This window comes from Biomphalaria glabrata, chromosome 15 (genome assembly GCF_947242115.1).
Source record: "Biomphalaria glabrata chromosome 15, xgBioGlab47.1, whole genome shotgun sequence".
Lineage (NCBI taxonomy): Eukaryota > Metazoa > Mollusca > Gastropoda > Planorbidae > Biomphalaria > Biomphalaria glabrata.
The window spans coordinates 26,035,239-26,056,467 of record NC_074725.1 but is presented as its reverse complement, the minus strand read 5'-3'; the positions used below and the strand labels follow the sequence as shown (position 1 = coordinate 26,056,467).

Sequence of the window (21,229 nt, the reverse complement as noted above, 5' to 3'; positions counted from 1 at the left end):
CACCCATTTGATGCTCTAAAGGGCTCCTTCTTATCCGTTATCAAAATCTTTGGTATATATTTCAATATTATATGGATAAGCTCCTTTCTCTATATAAAACGAATTAATAACCACTTTTTGATTAACTAATTGGTACATTTCTTTTATTGTTTCATGTATTGTCATCAACTATGAATAATTATGCGAAATATCACTTGATCCAAGAATGGGAAGTGGGAGAAAAAAGCGTGCAAAAGACGTAATAAGGGGACTAGCTCCACATATACAGCCACAACTCATAAGTAGCATTTATATCCCTTGTTCGATATCAAACAAAATAATTAATTACCATTACTTATTTTCATGTTTTGCTAGGCACCAGAAATAATTGTGCAAAGTTTCAACTTGATCCGAGATCAGCATGTGGGAGAAATAACGTGTGCAAACATTGTACCAGACAGAGTTCATATAAAGCTCCTTAAAAACAAACTTTAAAAAAAAATATTAACATTGTGTGTGTACACGTTGTTTGACTTGCCTTTGCCACTAAATATCTTACAGATAATTCTCAACGGTTTCTAGATACAAGAATTGTCAGGACCTCCCTATACAAATGAGCTACATGATTAAGACATATTAGCTTGATAGAAAATTACCATAATTCTGTGTGATCACTGGACACAATTGATATTGATGAGAGTAGAAGAAGATATACTGCCTGGTGTTTGGATCTGATGCGATAAGAATCTTTATCTGTTTCTTTGACATGCAGTGAATACACGAAACATTTTTGTGAGCTTGACTGAGAGTCAGAGGCGTAGTGAGCCAATCATTGGCGCCCCCCCCCCGCCCAATTTTCCATGAACATCAGAAAACCCTTTCTGAGGGTGGCACCCGGGGCATCAAACCTCCTCGCTACGCCTCTGCTGTTAGTGTCTGTATATGTGCATGAATATGTGTGAGCATAAAATTATCAAATAGTATATTTGTTATCCAGAGTTCTTCAACAATATAACAAAACAATGTATGGAAAAAATGTAATCTTGATCTTGCAGCCATGTTATTTAAACATGATCCATTCTTAAAACATCGCTACAAGCATGGCTATCACGTGACACAACAGTGAGAACTGAAAACGTGAAGGCACTGACCAGGAGTATCCAAAACATCAGAAATAACAAAGAAATAGATTTTTTTTTTCATAGCCTGGCCCATAACATTCTTTGTTGTGTTTATAGAAACTGAAGATAACATTCCAAATGAATCCTATAAGTGTGGCTATTAAATATCACGAGCTGAGTATCAACCTTTTATTGTGTACAATGTGTTTAAACACTTAGTTACTTAACTCCTTTACAATACAAGTGCTAATGGAAATATATAAATAATCTGTCTCTCTATCTCTCTGTCTGTCTATCTATTTATCTATATGTCTGTCTGTCTGTTTGTCTGTGTCTATCTGTCTGTCTTTTTTTGTCTATCTATCTATCTATCTATCTATCTATCTATCTATCTATCTATCTATCTATCTATCTATCTATCTATCTATCTATCTATCTATCTATCTATCTATTATTTTTAAAGGAGGTGACGGGCAAAGTTAAAAAAGTGAAACTTCTTAGCACCAAGGATTATAGGAACCTGTGTACGAATTTTCATAATCTTGCAATCATTTAGTTAGCGAGTGGTATATTGACTTCCTTCAGTCGTAGAACGACTATGGTTCATCTCTGAGCACACTTCCTCATGTGGCTATGGAGCCCTATTTTGGAGAGACACTCCCGTCCACAAATAGCGCAGGTTAAGGTGGCTTTTGCTTCAGTGGTAGAGGAGCTGGCCGTTTTTCAGATTGTACGTTTTTCTTCCTGAGTTGAGGCCCATGTTCTTTCACTGTCCATAGCTTTCTTGGTCACTGTCTCTCTCCATCTGTTGCGGTCTAGAGCTGTCTTCCCAATTGTCAGTATTGATGTTCACTGATTTGAGGTCCCGTTTTATTACGTCTATGTAACGGAGGTGGGGGCGACCAGTTTTTCTTGTGCCAGTCGCGAGTTGTCCATAGAGGATGACTTTCGGGATGCGCTTGTCCTCCATCCGGCGAACATGTCCAAGCCAGCGCAAACGGCGTTGTCTGAGGGCTGTAAAGATGCTGGGAATACCTGATCGCGCAAGGATCTCAGTATTGCACACTTTTTCTTTCCATGTGACTTTCAAGATCCTACGGAGACATCTCAAATGGAGTGTGTAGATTATGTAAGAGTTTCAAAGTCTTGTTTTAAAATGGTGAAATGTTAAATAAAAAAAACAACCATGGTTTACATATATTAAAGATATGGAGTCATAATTTTAGAAGATTAGAATTAGTCAATGTAATTATTTTAACACTCAATCAAAAACACTTTGTCTAATTCAAAGTCACTCTGGTCGTTTTCATGCAGACGTCAAGTATTTGTACAGGTAAACTAATTTAGATGTATTGGCACTATGGTTCAATCTTATTTGTGGACCAGTGGGGGGGGGGGGGAGAGGGTATCTGGGAGAAGGTTTTCCGTGCTGCCTTTAGACGCTCAGTAAACACTGACTCTGCTGAGTCGGGTGTCAAACCTCGAGCCCCCTTCATAGCCAAGCCAATCCAAGTGTACTTAGCCTCTCGACCACGCTTCCGAAATATTGGTTATTAATTATTTTGTTTGGTATCGAATATAACAATAAATGATACTTTGTGAGAGATATGGCAGTATATATGAAGTTATTCCCTTTATTACGTTTTCTTCTCGTTTTGCTCAATCGTTTCATTCTCGGCTCAACACAAAAAATTTTACATTAATCAGACATAAAACAAAATCCCAGTGCGTTATTGGTAACGAAGTTTTATTAGCGGAATCTAAGTCTCTGAAATAAATGCAACGTCATTTTGATACTGAACAGCCAAGCTTTGTCCACATGGTACCCAGTACTTCAAGGGAAAGATTAGGTGTTTAAAAAGATGGCGATTTTTAAAGATTTTTAAAGACGAGTTTCTCTTTTGGAAACCACTTAAAACGATTACAAAAGCATGTAGTTAATTTTTATTAAAGTAAAAACTCTTTTTTTTTTAAAATATGGGTTTCAAAACAGATGGTGCGCCAGGTTTCTTAGAATGTTCGTTTGGATTTCAAAGTTTGGGAAAGAATGAGTCATCAAAAGTCATCGGAACTCTCTGTGTGTTATTCATCGATGAATATTAGTAACAAGGACACTACCACAAGAATTATAAGTACTCCTAATTAATAGAGTAACTGCATGGATCAAATGTAACATGACTCGATTTGTCATAAACAATCCAATTCTTTTTTTATAAGTTTTATACTTGCGCATGTACCAATTGATACTCTCAAATGTCAACATCCTTCCCAGTCTAGTCTCTAACAGTGCGCACCTTGTGCACTTGCTTGGATGACGGTGTGCATGGCAGGGTTAGAACAATGTGTATGGTGTTCAAAGGCATTATGTCGTGTATTGATTCATGTTATCCTATGAGCTTTAGAGCCTCGATGTTTTTCGAACAGTTACTCTGTAAAGGAATACTTTAAATAGAGGAAGCTATGACTGTGGATACTAATTGTTGTTTAAAGGTATCCGCACATGGAGATACTCAATGAATTCAAATGTGCAGTAGTGATATTGCCGTTCTAGTATAATAATTTGTAAATATTCAATTATTTACCTTCTTTATGTTTTAAAAAACTTTTACATAAAATCGCTTTTGCCATCGAATTTCAGCTTCATAGCAATTTTTATATGTGAGAGTATATCGAAACCCGCTTTTTTACACCTACATTCAAAAATAAAACGTACCCATCTATGTGTTTGTCATGTTCACTTCTGTTGTAACTTACATTTAATTTAGGATTTAAAGTGGAAACTTTTTTTTTTCTTTTGAGTTTAACTTTTAAAAATTACAAAATGCAAAAGCCATAATCAGAAAATAATTTACAGACAAGAACATTTTTTTTTCAAAGCTTATATCAAACTCAATCTGTCTGTCTGGTACAAATATTGTCTCCCCCTTCTTCCAATTAAATTGAAACTTTGAGCAATTATTGATTGTCGATTACAATACATGAATCTATAAAAAATTTTTAACCGATTAGCCACTGAATTACTGGTGCAATTGTTTAATTAATTTCTTAATATAGAAAAAGGGAGATAAATCTTGCATTATTGAGAGACACGGCAGTAGTTATGATTGATATAAGTTCTTTATAAGTATTTTTTTATTTTTTTTTTATTTTGCTGTTTTTGTTTTGTTTTAGCTATATGTCCACAGCTGCGGTTAGTTTAAAAAAATACTTGATGTAGAATGTTATCAGAGAAGCACTGACAGAAACAAGAGTATGGAACTTCCTTTTTGTTTCCCTGATTCAGCAAGTTCTATACTACATCATCTACCACCTACAAATTTTTAATCTTTGTCCAAACTCAATGATGCCATCTCCGGCGCCCCATCCCCCCCCCCTCCTCCTCCTCCAGCTGGCGCTTATGTTTCTAGCACCTCCACTGTACGCGCCATCGGCATGTTATCGCGGCGGCGCGAGCTGAATGGGGAAAATGAGGGTGCTGGTGGTAGGTGGCGCTCGATAGGGAGAAAAGGCGCTAGGGTGTCGATGCTATCTCGAACTATGTCTTCGCTGCATGAACTGGTGCTCCATGTCTGGGGCTATTCTCGGCCTTATCGAGGCTCTTAGGCTTACTCATTAACTCCCCTTTAGATCGTTTCCCGAATCCGAATGTAGGCAAGTGTAACACTAATAGCGACGTGACAACAAATAGATATAATAACACTGAATAACTCTTAGTATCTCTTCTGCACATAGATAGATAGACGTTAGACAAACATAGAAATGTGATGTATTCAAAACAATGAACTCAAGAGATTCAAACTCTAAAGACGATATCCCTGCTGTGTAGGGCAATAACAATTGTTCATTTTCATCAACAGAGAGAAGACAATGTGAATGTAAATTGCAATGAGAACTAAGAGATGCTGTTTTGAAGGACTATTTCATTGAACGTCTGCTCATCTCATTACGTTGTCTGGTCCGTTCTAGTTTGTTGTGTTTCTGTTTTCCTGTGGTAGAAATGAGACATTCCATGCATTCTGAAACATGCTAGAAAATAACTTTTAAATCCATATTTTTTTGTCTACTTCAATGTGAAACCTAATAATGTCAAGTTAGATTTTACAAACAAAATTGACACGTTATATATGATATTTAAGTTATATATAGGTTACGGAAAAGTAATTAAATTCTTTCCATAATTGATATAAGACTTTTTTTTTCTTTTCATCATAGTTAACTTCTTCTATAGGTTTTTAAAAATGGAATGAACATAAGGAAATAATCAAAGGGTTTACTTTCATAGGATCAAACTTTGCTGCTTTCACCATTTGAAAATAATAATAATGGCAATGTCTTCGATACTGAAGATTAAGTTCTTCACATGACTACAAAAACCCAGTTGCGACCTGCATATTTTTCCGCATCTAGTGCAGACAAATCCGTTGTCCGTCGGCGGGCTAGTTACGTTTTCTTTCCGTCTTCTGTACCTGTCTTCAATAATGTCTTTTCATTGAGTCTCAAATGTGTGTACCTCAACCTTTGTTGGAGCCCTCCAACTGTCTTTTTCAGAGGTTATCTGCTGCCAGCTACTTTTCCTCTATGTCAGTGAGGGCGAAATGGCGCCTGAGTTGCTCTTTATAGTGCTTACTGAGGACACCACTGTTTCCACGTCCTTCTAAAGCTCGCCGAAGTATCGTGAAATCATGGTTTGATTAGTGCTTTTACTTTTATGACCAATGGACAGAACACACACAACTTCTTTTCCCTATCTGAGGACCGCTATAAACACTTGTATTTATTAGACTAAACATAGAGATTGACGTCCCATTGAATGAAACATACATTCAATAAAAAAAAAAAGTCTGAAAATAGTTCAAGGGTAGACAATTATTAACTATGTAAGAGTCTATAAATGTCAGAATACATTTGTGATGACATTTGACATTTATGACATTTATTTCAACAAAACATCAAGTGAATTCTTTCTTTGTCAATATTGAAAGTTTGTGAAAGAAACCAGGGTTTATAATGATAAGTCCCTTTTAGACAGTCTTATAGTCTAGAGCAATTTATTTTCTCTTAAATTATTTTAAATCTACTACTAAACTTCTCAAACATAACTGTTATATAGTCATTACTAGAATATCATACTACAGCACAATCACAAATGGTACTATTGTAATTTTGTTATTTAATTATAAATTGGGGGCACGGTGGTCGAATGGTTAACCCCTTGGCTTCCGCACCTGAGGTCAGGTCCTGGGTTTGAATCTCAGTGAAGACAGGGATTTTGAATTTCGGGATTTTTAAGGCGCCCCTGGGTCCACCCAACTCTATTGGGTACCTGACTTTGGTTAGGGAAAGTAAAGGCGCTTGGTCGTTGCGCTGGCCACATTACGCTCTGCTCGTTAACCCTTGGCCAAAGAAACGGATGACCTTAACACCATCTACCCTATAGTTCGCAAGGTCTGAAATGGAAACTTATAAATATAAATTTATTTGAAAAACTCGTCACTAAGTGAAATCTAATTCTTTTTTTTTTCTAAATTAAAAAACGTAATAAACTGTACGAATGGGTGTCTGTGTGTGTCCAAGTACATGTGTCTGTGTATGTCCAAGTACATGTGTCTGTGTCCCCGAGTGCATGTGTCTCTGTGTACCGAGTGTATGTGTCTGTGTGTGTCCGAGTGCGTGTGTATGTGTGTGTCCAAGTGCATGTGTATGTGTGTGTCCGAGTGCATGTATCTTTGTGTGTCCGAGTGCATCTGTCTGTGTTTGTGTGTGTGCATCTGTTTGTCTGTGTGGACTAGGGTTTCACAGGAAATGTTTAGGCCTACATCTACATCCAAATCTAAAACTGATGAACTGAAGAAATATCTCCGAGTAGCTATTTGGGTCTTTTCTTTTTATTTTTGGACAATAGAGAGGGGCAAGAAGGTAGGAGTTGCAAAAAGTCGGGTTGACCAAAGGCTAACCAAAGTCGGTGGTCACATGTCCCAGCAGGAAAGAATGGATGCTTGCGAGCGCTACTGATCATATATTGGGATCCGGATGGTCTAGTGCAGTGATGCACAAAATACGGCCCGCGGGCCAGATCCGGCCCGCGACGTGGTTTCATCCGGCCCGCCGAAACGTCGATACAAAGTGTAGAAAATACCCCCCCTCCACTTTTTTTTTTTTTAACAAAAAAAAAAAAAATAAGGGGAAAAAGGTATCTTTACATACGCTTGAGCCCTGGATTTTCTGTGATGTATTGGTACCATGACATTTAAAATGCGTAGTTTTATGAAATGGGAGAGCCGGGGAAACTACCAGTGGACTACGTATTTAGAATCTACCAGGAAAAGTGAAATTAAGAACTGATTATAAAACAAATATGACTGCATTCTTGGTTTGAGCCGCGAATTAAAAAAATGGTTAAATTAAGCCTGGAGATTGGAAGAACGATGGGAATATTTACCAAAAATAGGCAAGAAAATGAGTCGTTGGTAAGGCTATCTACAATATTGCTTACACTTTACGTACAGAAATGAAGCCAGCTTCCGACGCGTAGAAAATAAAACCGAGATAAGCTTCCATTAGCTCATTAATTAATGCACAAGATTCACAAGTTTAAAATATAATTTTTTCAGGTCAATTTCATTTCGTTTTTTGTACATTTTCTTCATGTGGCCCGCGTCACACGTGTTGGAAACTAGGTTGGGCATCACTGGTCTAGTGGATGGTTCATATATATATGTATATAATATATGTTTCTGCTTCATCCATTGTTTCTGTACTTTACTGATTGATTAAAAAATAATGAAAGATAAGCGTCTCATATTCTGGCTGCCTGGTCCTGCGTTCTGGACTGTTATTCTCGATGGTCCCGGGTCCATGCCCTATCTGCTGCCAACCCCAGTCTAGACTACGAAGTATATTATCTTCAACTCTGAAGGAACATCCGAAACGTGTAAAACATTTTACAATCAAACATGCGAGATTCAATTTTGAAAAATCCTACTTCCTATTATATTTGACTCTACTACTGTGTGAAACGGCCATGTGAGGTAACAACGTCACTTTTATAATATTAATTTTAATTATTACTATTGTGGTGTTGATGTTTACGCATGTTAAAATGTTAAATGTTAAAATAGTAGTGTTTCTTTCCTTGCACTTGCTGGTATCGATACATAATTACTCCAGATCAACTTATCGCACATGCCAGGTTGCCTCGTCTCCAATGTACGTTTCTATATTTAACTTTATAGTGTGCTCTACTTACCGACTTGCAAATGGGGTTCAAACCCTGAACCGCTCCATGTGTGTGGCTAGCGTTTTCTTAAGTTGTTTGGTAAAAACATATTTTCATTAGTGTCATTCAGGCAAGGGAAGCAACCGAATTCCCCCCCGTCTTATAAATCTTCTAAGTTTAAAGTATTTTTTTCTTTAATTGTTTCCTGGTCCCAGCAATCTGCCATGACCATCTTCTCTGATGCCAACACAAACGATCTATTATCACTGTAGCCTCGAGACACTGTGCAAGGTGGCAAGCTTACTGCCAGGTGTACTATCTTAACCATTACCTAACAAGCGAGCGGGACAGAGGCGGAGGGAGGCACCCTTGATGCCCCGATACAGCACATTAGCTGTTTCTCAGGTCAGTGACCCAAGGTGAAGGATTTGTACAAAGCTTATGTCATCTCACTCTGACTGGTACAAAGTCTGTACACGTTATTTCTCCCACAACCAATATCGGATCAAGCTGAAATTTTCGAAAATTATTTCTTGTACTTGACAAATCAAGAATCAATAATCATAATAATAAATAGTTAATTCACTATTGACAATTAATTATTTTGTATTTGGTAATACGATCACGGTTACATTTATCTTGATATCCCCTTCTTTCTCTCCCCACCCCCCCCCCCTTTTTTTTTTTTCGGTATACTTTATAGTCCAGACAAGAGATAACATCATAGCGTATTGAGAAAGCTATAAGCATGAAATTGCGACAAACAAAAACAGTGAGTAAAAATGTTTCTAATCGCACATATGTATTATTTGTTTGTCTGGATCTATTACAAATTTAATTACAGGACTGATCCAAACTAATTGATACAATTACAAGTAATATAAGCTGTATTGTTTTTCTTTGAAAGTATTTTTTTTTAATTTAGGTTTTTAAATATATGGAAATTCACAAAAAAAGGGTGAGACGCTTCAATCGATATTATATATTATTTAAAATTGTTTTCATTGCAAGCCTTGATAAAAAATCGGTCATTTACAGAACACTAAACAAGCTACCAAACCGAGTTGCAGTAGACTTGACATTTCACATATCATCCTTCGGGAAATCAGCCTATGGCGTATTAATGGGCGAGTCTGAATATAATGAAAATATCCAAACAAATATGCAACAAGTAATCATATTTAATTCATATTACGGATTGATTAACGAAACACAAATAAAAAAAAAAGAACTGATCCTAGTGCTATTCCAAGAAAATCTTGGACATTTTTCTCTCGACTAAAAGGATATGTGTACTTGGGAATCTCGGCTCAACATTATCTGGCGCTTTCATTATTTTCTATCAAACAATTACGTAATACAGCAATTGGATTCTACGGAGACCTGCTAACCACTGTCAAAAACTTAAACTCAAACTATATAGCCACATCAAAAGGTCCTCTCAACGACCTTCCTTCAGGGGACAGCACCAGGAAGAAGAAGAGGAAGACAGAGAAAGCGATGGAAAGACAACAAGAAAGAATGGACATGCCTGTGAGGGAATAAAATTCTATCAAAGGCAAAGGACAGAGAGGAATGGAGAAAGACGGTTGACAGATCTTGTGTGGTGCCCCAACGGTCAGACAGACTAAGGAATAGGTGAAGGTGAAGGTGAAGTTAAATGTGAACTTGGCCTTACTGATGTTTTTTAGCGGCCCACGAAAGGGGTATAGACGCTATACGTTTTGTGTGGTTTGTCTGTCCGTCCGTCTGTTTGTCCGTCTGTCCGTCCCGTTTAGATCTCGTAAACTATAAAAGATTTTGAAAATCCGACATCAAGATATTTTAGACCTTTCTAAATTCTGATGTAACGGCTACTTTTTTCTTTTCTGAAAGCGAAAAATTTAATTTTTAAAATCAACTATGCAAGCAGTTTTTTTTTAAATACATCATTTTTAGAACTATTCACTACTAATAGTAACAAACACGGGAGGCTATTTGGTAAGTGAGGCGACTATTTACCATATTTTTGACACATGTATGCAAACGGTTTTAGATTTTTTGTACAACTTTTTTTTTACCAATGTATTACTAAGTTAAGTAAGATCTGTCATACTAGCTATTACATTTACAAAAAAAAAACGTTTACTTTTTTTAAAAGAGAAAAAATCTACTTAAAAGGTATATAAGTGGAACATACTTTAAAACAACAATCAATAAGTAGTTTTTCATAATATCGCATGACCTGCAGAGCCATGACGGAGCCGTAGGACAATGAACTAAAGGAAATATTTTTTGCGGAAATTGGTTTTTATTCTTGTGGCTTTGAATTAGAGATTGAACCTTTACGAAACAATTAGATCAATTAGATAATCATCATATGATATCAGTTAGGCCATGTTCACATTTAACTTCACCTTCACTTTCCCCTATCCCTTGATCTGCTGGACCGTCTCCATTCTTCTCTGCCATTTGCCTTTGATAGAATTTCATTCTGATATTCTTTCTTAAAATATTGACCCCTGCCTTTTTATCTGCCTGGGTGGACCACTTCCGGGGCCGATTTTGAGTTTGTGTTTCCACACAAACTGTCTTTGCAACCTTGTGAATGATCATCTTTCTGATCACATTTTTGTGTAAAGGGCCAAACCCTCAACAAATATAACTTTTCCCATTAAAAAAAAGCCAACTTTTCCCTTTAGTTCAGTGTTCCCCAGTTTTCCCTCGTGTTACCAACGAGCTAGTAATTCTTTTCTTAGCGATACACATCAACCGTTAAATTTCTAGGAAAATCGTTAGAGCCCTTTTTGAGATCAGTACCATCACAACCTTCCAGGTTCCTCCATGAAGAATTTACTTGAATAAAGGTATGGTAATAAAAAGAGTAAGTTATCTTTAAATTGGTTACATGTTTTGAATTTAAATAAGTATAGAAGTAAACCTATCACCAAATCTGCCCACGTAGGAAAGGGAATTTTAAAATAGTGTATAGGCTAAATAAACCCAACCCTTTCCCAAAAAATGAAAACCCTTCATTGCTGTCAAAGAAAATAACGGATGTCATTGAGCCCTAACTAGTTAGAGCCAACACACTTAAGACACCCTAACTAGTAAGAGACTACACCTTTAGACAAAGACACATAAGCTGAGCTAATTGTTTATGGGGCTTTACTTTCACAAATGTACATATCCATAATTATAGATCTTTACAAAACTAGACCTTTACAAAACTAGACTTTAACAAAACTAGATTAACAGTTGAGGCAAATCTGCAGCATGGATTAGTTATGTGATCACTGGTGCTGCCTTTGAGACCACTTCACTATATGTCTCAGATCAAATCGTTCACTTCAACCCTTATCGATTACTTTATTTCAGAAATGACACACACACACACTAAAATATTAACTCGAGTTTCGTTGACTTCTTTTGTTTCCAAGCGATTTTTTGTTTCTTTTAATTTTTAAATTATAGTTTTTCATCTCTGGTTTAATTTTAGAACTAGCCTCATTTGATTTCCTAGGCAGCGCTTTAATAATACTCGCATTTACCTTCTGGCCTAGATATAGGATACATTATCCGATACATACACTTGCAGAAATATTGAAGAATTATCCCTTGAGGGGCGAGGTGTTGAAGAACAAGGCATGAAGGCACCATATATAAATAAATGTGAACAATGACCAACGTATTAACATAGATTCTGTTCTCTTCTCTAGTTTTTGTTTAGGTTTTTTTTTTCATTTAGAGAGTAAATTAGAACAGAACACATGTATATGCCAGTGTTTCTCAAACATTTTCCTTAACGGAACACATCGCACATTCTGAGAATTTAGCGGAACACTTTACTTATTTTTTTAGAGAGATCAATAACAGTGATGACCTACTAATTAATTATTCCAGCAGTTCGTGGAACACCTACCCAGGTCTCGCGGAACACTGGGGTCCAGCGGAACACAGTTTTGGAAACACTGGTCTATGCCATATATTAACTGTGTAGAGCTCTCTGGGTAAAACTTTTATCTATCAACTGCCAAATCTTTTTTTTTTCTGGTCTATCTCTAGTTTTCTTTATTTTTGGTTGTGGGGCTGCGAGATAGTGTGTAGTGGTTTTCCTTTTGAAGCAACAGTACCGCCATAAACACTAGTAAATCAGTCCCGATAACTCTGTCCAAATGTCACCTTTCATCTTCTCCAGCTTCCGAGAAACAACCAATGCAATCAAATCTGTTTAGGCCTGTCAAAGGGAGGTAAGTAAAAATGTACTTCTGCTGACAAAAATATAAAAAAAGACAAAACAGGGGGGGGAAGTAAAAAATGCGCGCGAGTGTGCTTCTAACGAGACGAGCTCCACCTGAGTTCGAGCGGTCTTATCTCCCTTGGCGATCTAAGTGCTCTGCCTGATAACTCTTGATTCCGGGGAGATAACTCTTGATTCCGGGGAGATAACACTTGATTAAAAAAGAGAGTAGAGAAAGGAGGAGTCGTGACGGTGGGGGTGGCTCCAAAGACAAGATTGGCGCTCTTCACAAAAACCAAAGAAATAGATTTAAAAAAAAAAACAGCTAATAAAATTATTTTCTTCTTTCTACGAGGTCTTTAAATATATGGACATTGTGGAAGCAAGATATTATTTTCCTCTTTTCAGCGTGCAAATTCTTCATCGGATAAAAATAAACGTGGACACGGATTTAGAAAATGGCTCTAACGAATTTCCCGGAAAATTTTATACTAGAGATATAACTTTGGGAAAGGGATTACTAGCTAACTGGTAATACTGGTGGGACTCTGGTTTGATCGACATGATTACTTCGAAATATTGTCTTCTAAAATTAAAATTGGTTTTGAGTTTCGATATATTGAGCATGACTACGTCAGCGGGTATTCCCGCATGTATTCATTCAAGAGTTAAATAAATAAATAGATTTTGCACGCCATCTTCTAAGTCTGGATCTATAGGTCGACCATTTAAATTTTAATACTCTGAACTCTTAGTAGACTACTCATTCGCTTATCCGGGATTTTTTTTCAGGGGCTTGGGGGAAATTGGGTTTGAGTAAAAATATGTGTCATTTTTTAAATCTATCATTCATTAGATTTTAAGAGCTAAGCAATCGCTTTACAAAATCATCAGCTTTATTCAATAGAAATTGTCCTTTAAAAAATAATTGTTCCGTGTTTTAAATCAAATCTGTCTTTGCCTTACTGTCTATATCTCTTTCCGTCTCTGTCTTTGTGTCATTTTTTTCTCAACATTTGTGTCTCGATCCATCCAATAGTTAATTAAGTAATTGTTTTTGTATTTTTAGCGGCCCCCGAAAGGAGAAAAGACGCTATTAGTTTTGTGTAGCCTGTCTGTCCGTCTGTCCGTCCGTCCTGTTTAGATCTCGTAAAAGATATTGAAAATCCGACATCACAATATTTTAGACCATTCAAAGTTCTGATGCAACGGCTACTTTTTTTCTTTTCTGAAAGCGAAAAATCTAATTATTTAAATCACTTATGCAAGCAGTTGTTTCATAAAAATACACCACGTTTACAACTATTCACTATTAATAGTAACAAACACGTGAGGCTCTTTATTAGGGGAGACATTTGTCTAACATATTTGTTACTCATTTTTGCAAACGGTTGTAGATTTTTTGTCAAAATATTTTTTTTTATTATTTTTATTGTTAAGTTATGTAAGTTCTGTTATACTTAACTATAGTTACACACAAAAAATGTTTACTATTTTTTAAAGAGAAAAACTCTATTTAGTATACATATAAGTCAGACATAATTGAAAACAACAAATAAGTAATTTTCCATATTATCGCGTGAACTGCCAAATGCCATCCAGGACACAGATACCATAGAACACCTAACCACAGACAAAAATATATTTTTTTCATTTTGGATTTGCGGCAATGGATTTGAGGAATAAGAGATTGGCCCTTTCCAAAACAATTAGATCAATCAGATTTTCATTATAAGACATCAGTTAGGCCAGGTTCACATCTAACTTCACATTCACTTTCACCTATCCTTTGGTCTGCTGGACCGCTGGGGCACGATACAAGATCTGTTAACCTTTTTTGTCCTCTATTTTTTTGACATTTGTCTTTAATAGAATTTCATTCTGATAATATTGAAACCTGCTTTTTTACCTGCCTGGGTGGACCACTTCGGGGGCCGATTTTCAGTTTGTGTTTCCACACAAACTGTCTCTGTAACCTTATTTTTAAATTAATTCTTGTGTTGTCAGGTAAAAGAAATAATTATGCAAAATTTCAGCTTGATCCGAGATGGTTGTCGGAGAAATAACTTGCACAATGTGCAGAACTGCTGGCCTCCTTAAGCCGTCAAGTGAACAGGGTTCATTCCTCTCATAGAAATAACTTGTACAATGTGCAGAACTGCTGGCCTCCTTAAGCCGTCAAGTGAACAGGGTTCATTCCTCTCATAAAAATAACTTGTACAATGTGCAGAACTGCTGGCCTCCTTTAGCCGTCAAGTGAACATGGTTCATTCCTCTCTCAGAAATAACTTGTACAATGTGCAGAACTGCTGGCCTCCTTTAGCCGTCAAGTGAACATGGTTCATTCCTCTCTCAGAAATAACTTGTACAATGTGCAGAACTGCTGGCCTCCTTTAGCCGTCAAGTGAACAGGGTTCATTCCTCTCTCAGAAATAACTTGTACAATGTGCAGAACTGCTGGCCTCCTTTAGCCGTCAAGTGAACAGGGTTCATTCCTCTCTCAGAAATCAGATGAAAGCTGGCCAGTAGCTCAGGTCGAGAATTTGTCAGACATGCCCCCCCCCCTCCCTTTCTCCACGCAGGTGTTGGGTTCAAACAAGTTATAACCGATACTGGGGTCACCTAAGGGTCACCGACTCCTGATTTTTCTCCGGTTAACTCACGAATCCATTAACATATTTGGGTCATACTCGAGTCTTCAAAGAAAATATCTCAAAGATGAGGTTGTGCGTGTCACCCGTGTGTTCGTCTTGGTAATAATATGAGAACCTGCCCCACCCTGTGCAAGTGAATAAATTCAAGTATATTTCTACAACAATGATTGCTGGGTTACAATGTACTAAGTTCAACAAACTAGCATGCCCTTACCCTGGCACTGGCAGTTAAAAAAAAAAGTGAAGTTCTACCTTCAGACCTTGCTATTTAAAGGGCAGATGATGTTAACTGATAAGCTCGTCTCATTCTTTGGCCAACGGTTAACTAGCAAGTTGTCAGGTGGCCAGCACAACGACCACCGCTTTTACTTTCCCCAAACTTAAGTCAGGTACCCATTAGAGGGGCACCCCAAAAATCCCGAAATTCAAAACTCAGTTTTCACTGAGTTTTGAACCCAGGACCACAGGTTCGGAAGCCAAGCGCTAAACCATTTAGCCAACGCGCCCCCACCTTGTATCAGATAATAAATTCAAGTATATTTCTAGAATAATAATAGCAGGGTTATGATGTACTAAGTTATACCTCTAAACAAACGCAACATTCACTTCTTGAAAGTCAAGTCTAGATGTTTTAGAACGAAAACAAATATGAACACGCTAAAAAAAAAGAGCTGATAATGACGTAATTGAAATATGTGCTACTACCGAGCTTAACATACTGAAACCAAGACAAAAAAATACGTGAGCAATGTTTGAGTTTCTGGGTTTAAAGTGAGAGGAAAGGAATTACAAGCTGAGAGAAGCTAATGGCTTTCTCCAAGCCTGGGCTTTATTTCATGGCATTATCCATTAAAGAACATGGCATATGACATCTGGGAAGATCGCACACAGATTTTATAACAGGTCGAAGTAGTGTCACCAGACTGATCCACGCAACCTTGATCTTGTTGAAGGTCATTTCAAGGTTTCTTTCCTTAGTCTACGCAGCGCTTTATGAGATTGTTATCGCCATGGGGGGTCCAAAATCTAACTTACACGTTCCAAAGACGAAAGAGGCCCAAGCTCCTCCTTGATTGATTTGTTACTTCTGTAACATTTATAAACGAGGCAGATGTTACTTTTCCTCATGATTAGAATGTTTTGCTTAAATGCCATAATTATGGAATTATGAAAAAATATGTCCAATATCAAACACCTGTCCTAAAAATTATGCTCAACATTAGACAAGCTTTGGCCAACATCAAATGATCAAACGTTACACCAGAAAATCTATACCCAACATCAAGATGAATCAGGACAAAATTATGACTAACATCAAACAAACGAGTATTGGCAATAATAAAAGGCGTAAACGACACAACCATTAATCTTTCATTTACGACTCATTATTCTACGCTGTTTATGAAATACATATTATATTAGCACTTTTAAACAATAACTCTGAAGGTTTTAAAATTGCTTGAAGTCCTAAAATATGGACCAACAGATTTAAAAGTTAAGTGTAGATTACTGGTTTTGTAGAAATTTCTTTTAATAAACCCTAATGCTTTGTTTGATTTTTCAATAGTTTCATCAGTATGGGGTTTCCACGACAGTTTTTCATTTATTATAACACCTAGGTATTTTGCGTTTTTAGTCTGTGTTACTGGACTAAGACTAAGACTACGACTGATTTATTGATCCTTATGGAAATTTGTTGTGATTACAAGGAGTAAAAAAAAATCATTACTTATTGCGAAACAAACAATCGCTCTATACGTTGTATGAAGGAAGTATAGTCTTTACAAAGTCAAATTTACAATGGTATTCGTGTTAATTTATTGTATTATTTTATGTATTTATTAATCTTATTATCTCAATTGTGATTATTAACTCTTTCTCTCCGTATTTTTTTCCACATTTTGAAGGAGTTCTTCATTTGCTCATTACTATTTCACTCCCCTGTTATGATTGGGCTTCAATAGTTTTGTTGTTTGTTATCAGAGAGTGTTGTATTTGGTATAGAATTAAAGGGAAATGCATGCTCTCTTTTTGTGTAATTGGAAGTCAAGTTTAAACACTTGAACATTAAATTTAATTTAATGAGGTCAAAATCAACGATGGTATCGTTGATTAGGAGAGAAAGAGTTAAACCATTTTTCAAGAGGATTTCTGTTATTTCTTCAATAATTCAAAAATCCAGGGTTTCACTACGTCATCGGACTATACGTCAGCATTACTGATTGCCTTCTAACAATACAAGATGATATACAAGAATACAAGATATAAAAGTATACATGATATAAAAGAATACATGATATAAAAGTAATCATTCATGATATAAAAGAATACATGATATTAAAAGGTAGGCTATACAATCTCTACAGGACAACATCCAGGGCTGAGAACCGCGTGCTCGATAAAGCGAATGCATTCAAATTTAAATTATTAATGTCAATAAGTCACACGAATTTAATGAACTCTACAGATAGTCTGTGACCACACTTACACAGATGGAAAGCAAACTACAAATCTATTTTAAGACTGATAGTCACGTGACACAGAGATCGTCTGCTCACATCTTTCAGACGTTCATCAAGCAGATTTTTTTTCCCCCAAAAGTTTCAATTTCATTTGGATTTGTCATTGAAAAAAAAAACAACAACCACAAATAAAAAGAAAATCAAAACGCAAACACAATGTGAATGGGATGTGAACATTTTTACTCAGAGTTCGTTTCCTTTGTTTTCTTCTTCAACGCAACAAAAGATTGTTTCTCAATTTGCACATGGAACCAGATATCACTTGGGGGCATTGTGACATTACCCTGTCTCTAAGTCTAAAATATCACAAGAATCAGAATTGACCTAATTACGTCTTGAATACAAAAAATAAAATACGAAGACAATTTGTTTTGTTTTGTTTTTTGTTGACGTTAAAAATGTCCACTTCACAAATGTTGATTTAATTTTAGCTTACGCATAGCAATTAGGAGAAACTAAAAAGTTGGATAATTTGACATTTTGACAACTTCCTTATTTAAACTGATGTAACAGAATCTTCTAGAACAGGGAGAGAACTGTGGTATGGAGTGGCCGGTGCCAAGAACGACTACCAGAATCAGTCCAGAACATTTCAGGAATTCTCAGAGCTCATTCTACGTTCAAGCTACAGCCATTTCAGGAATTCTCAGAGCTCATTCTACGTTCAAGCTACACCCATTTCAGAAATTCTCAGAGCTCATTCTACGTTCAAGCTACACCCATAGTTTTTATAGCACGGAGACCTTTCGTTACAGAAGGCGTCGTACAGACCTGTGACGTGGCAACGAACTATTGGTCTGAACTGCCCACAGGCTGGGACGTTGAAGGTCAGTGATCAGTCCTTCTATTACGATTGGTCTCGGCTACACAGATTTCTATCACAATTGTATCATTCTTAAATCTCTAAAAAAAAAAAAGATTTATTATATTACTTAAATTGTTTTAGTCTTGGTCTAAATCTTATAGAATCGTTATTATAAAAAAAGGCAAATATGGGATCGAACCCGCAACATTAACATTATTAGCACGACACTTCGTTGATAATTTCGGGAATTTCCAGGCTTCCATCCACCAAACTATTTCCAGAACTCATGAACATAGTGTTAGTTAATAGTCTGTATTGAAAAAAAAAATTGCCTTGCATTCAGGAAATCAAAAGTAAAGGTTACATCGACTTTTAACGCACTACGGAATATGAGATTTAAATAACCCAAAGACGTACTTACAGACAAACAGACTACACAAACTAATAACGCGTTGTCGTTTTTTCGGGAGCCGCTTAAAAGAACAACAACGCGAACAGAAGGCCAGAGGCGTCGCTAGGAATTTGCTATCATTTGGGGGCCTGGGCTTGACCTCTTTGGGGGCCCCTGCATTTTGCGTATTATTTAATATTTAATGTAAAAAACAATATCGAACACTTATTTGCCCCCCCCCCCTTTTTTAAATAGAGGCCCGGGAAGATTTACAAATTCTCCCTCTCCTATCCCCACCCTAGCTACGCCACTGCAGAAGGCCCACTAACAATCCATGCCTACGTTTTCTGAGATTATCTTAACATTAGAAAAGTGCTTACGCGGTGTTTAGAATTGTCTGTATAATAGCATTAAAAAAATAAATCATTACAAAAAAATAGAGAGAAATCGTTCAGTTAGATCTTATTACATCATGACTTCTTTGACTTCTTCCCTCAGGGGGTGTAATTATTACACCACAAAGTAAACCAATAGATAGATAACATAGACACAATGGGAATAGACACACCCACACAATTATAAATGATCGATAACTGTTTTTATTGCAATACCATGTAAATAGTAAAAAAAAAAATACTTAAAAAAAACTTTTTTAAGCGTACTTGTATCAATTACTTTGAATCAGTCATGTAATTAAATTAGTAATAGATTAAAAAAATAGATTAACGGAAAGATTAAAGTATAGAAAATAAATGGCATGGATTCGAAATCATGGCTCAAGTCTTCTCAGGCTTCTCAAGCCAACACGGTAACCACTCTGCAAGTGAAGTGCTTATGAAAATGGAAGATTGTATAGTTATCTATTGTTTCTAAAATCTTGTATTATTTTTCAGGTTTTTGTGTTCACTAAAACTCAGACGAAGACCTATAAAAGGGACTAATTTAGCTTATACCACCGCTTCAGTTAAGTACAATTTCTTTCCCTTGTCTAAGATACCATTTATAAACCAATAGTTAATTAACTAATTGTTTAATCTTTGTTGTATATTCTTATGTGGTCTGGTAAAAGAAATAATTGTGCAAAAATTTCAGCTTGATCCGAGGTTGGGTGTGGGAGAAAAAAACGTGTCCAAACTTTTCACAGACACCCAGAGTGAGTTGATTTAAGAAACTAATTGCTTTAAAACCTTAAAAATCATTAATAATTAATTAGAAATCAAGAGAATTTTATGAGTATTTCATACTGAGATTGCAGGCTCTTATTAATTTTAAATTGTTTAAATTATATATTATAAAATATATACAATACATTATATATTAAATAAATGGATTTATAATAAATTCTCGAACTACTAACGATTGCTGCCCTAACCAGTACTGTTGTGCATTTCTATCGCCATTTGACCTCTGTTGTTGGCCCAATTTAGTATAGTGACATTAATTAACAGTTTTCTTTTTTTTTTGTTTTCGGTACATGTAACGAATACATTACCCAATAACCGTGTTAGCAATATGGATACTAAATTAGGAACAGAATATATTTTCTATTTTGTATTCTTATCTGCTTATTAATTTGTTATATATTTTTGTACGATTTTGGACTTGCACTGAATTACAGAGAATTAAAATTGTCTCTCTGCGAATACTATGCCCACAAATAAAACGCGCATGTCTAAACTGACAGTAAAGAGTCAGCTACACTTGCTCTAGAGAAGCCTTACGCGGAATTAGGAACTGACTACAATTTTTCGGTCTTCAAGGTTTCCTTGTCAGGAAGTGGCGGTACATTGGAGGAATATGTAACATTTTGAAAGTGCCCTGGCCTCGTCTTCACTTCAAAGGGTTAAGTGGGAAGGGAAGATTAATGAAGCCTAATTTCTGTAAAGTTTGTGATGCTATGAACTTGATGGTGACTAGGTCTATACATAGAATAGAGAGCTTTTCCTAGATCTGCGATTTTTGAAGAATGTCTTTCAAGTGTTATCAATGTCTAAGGAATCTATACAAGCCCAATGTATTTACAATCTATCTATCTATCTATCTATCTATCTATCTATCTATCTATCTATCTATCTATCTATCTATCTATCTATCTATCTAGTTATCTATCTATCTATCTAGTTATCTATCTATCTATCTAGTTATCTATCTATCTATCTGTCTGTGTCTATCTATCTATCTATCTATCTATCTTATCTATCTATCTATCTATCTATCTATCTATCTATCTATCTATCTATCTATCTATCTATCTATCTATCTATCTATCTATCTGTGTCTATCTATCTATCTATCTATCTATCTTATCTATCTATCTATCTA

General features: G+C 36.1%; 1 protein-coding gene across 2 annotated transcripts in view; it reads right to left on the bottom strand.

The window, feature by feature from the left end:
* LOC106080168 (tyramine/octopamine receptor-like) overlaps positions 1–21,229 on the bottom strand; it is a 284,539-nt gene that overhangs the window by 108,772 nt on the left and 154,538 nt on the right. The window lies entirely within an intron of this gene.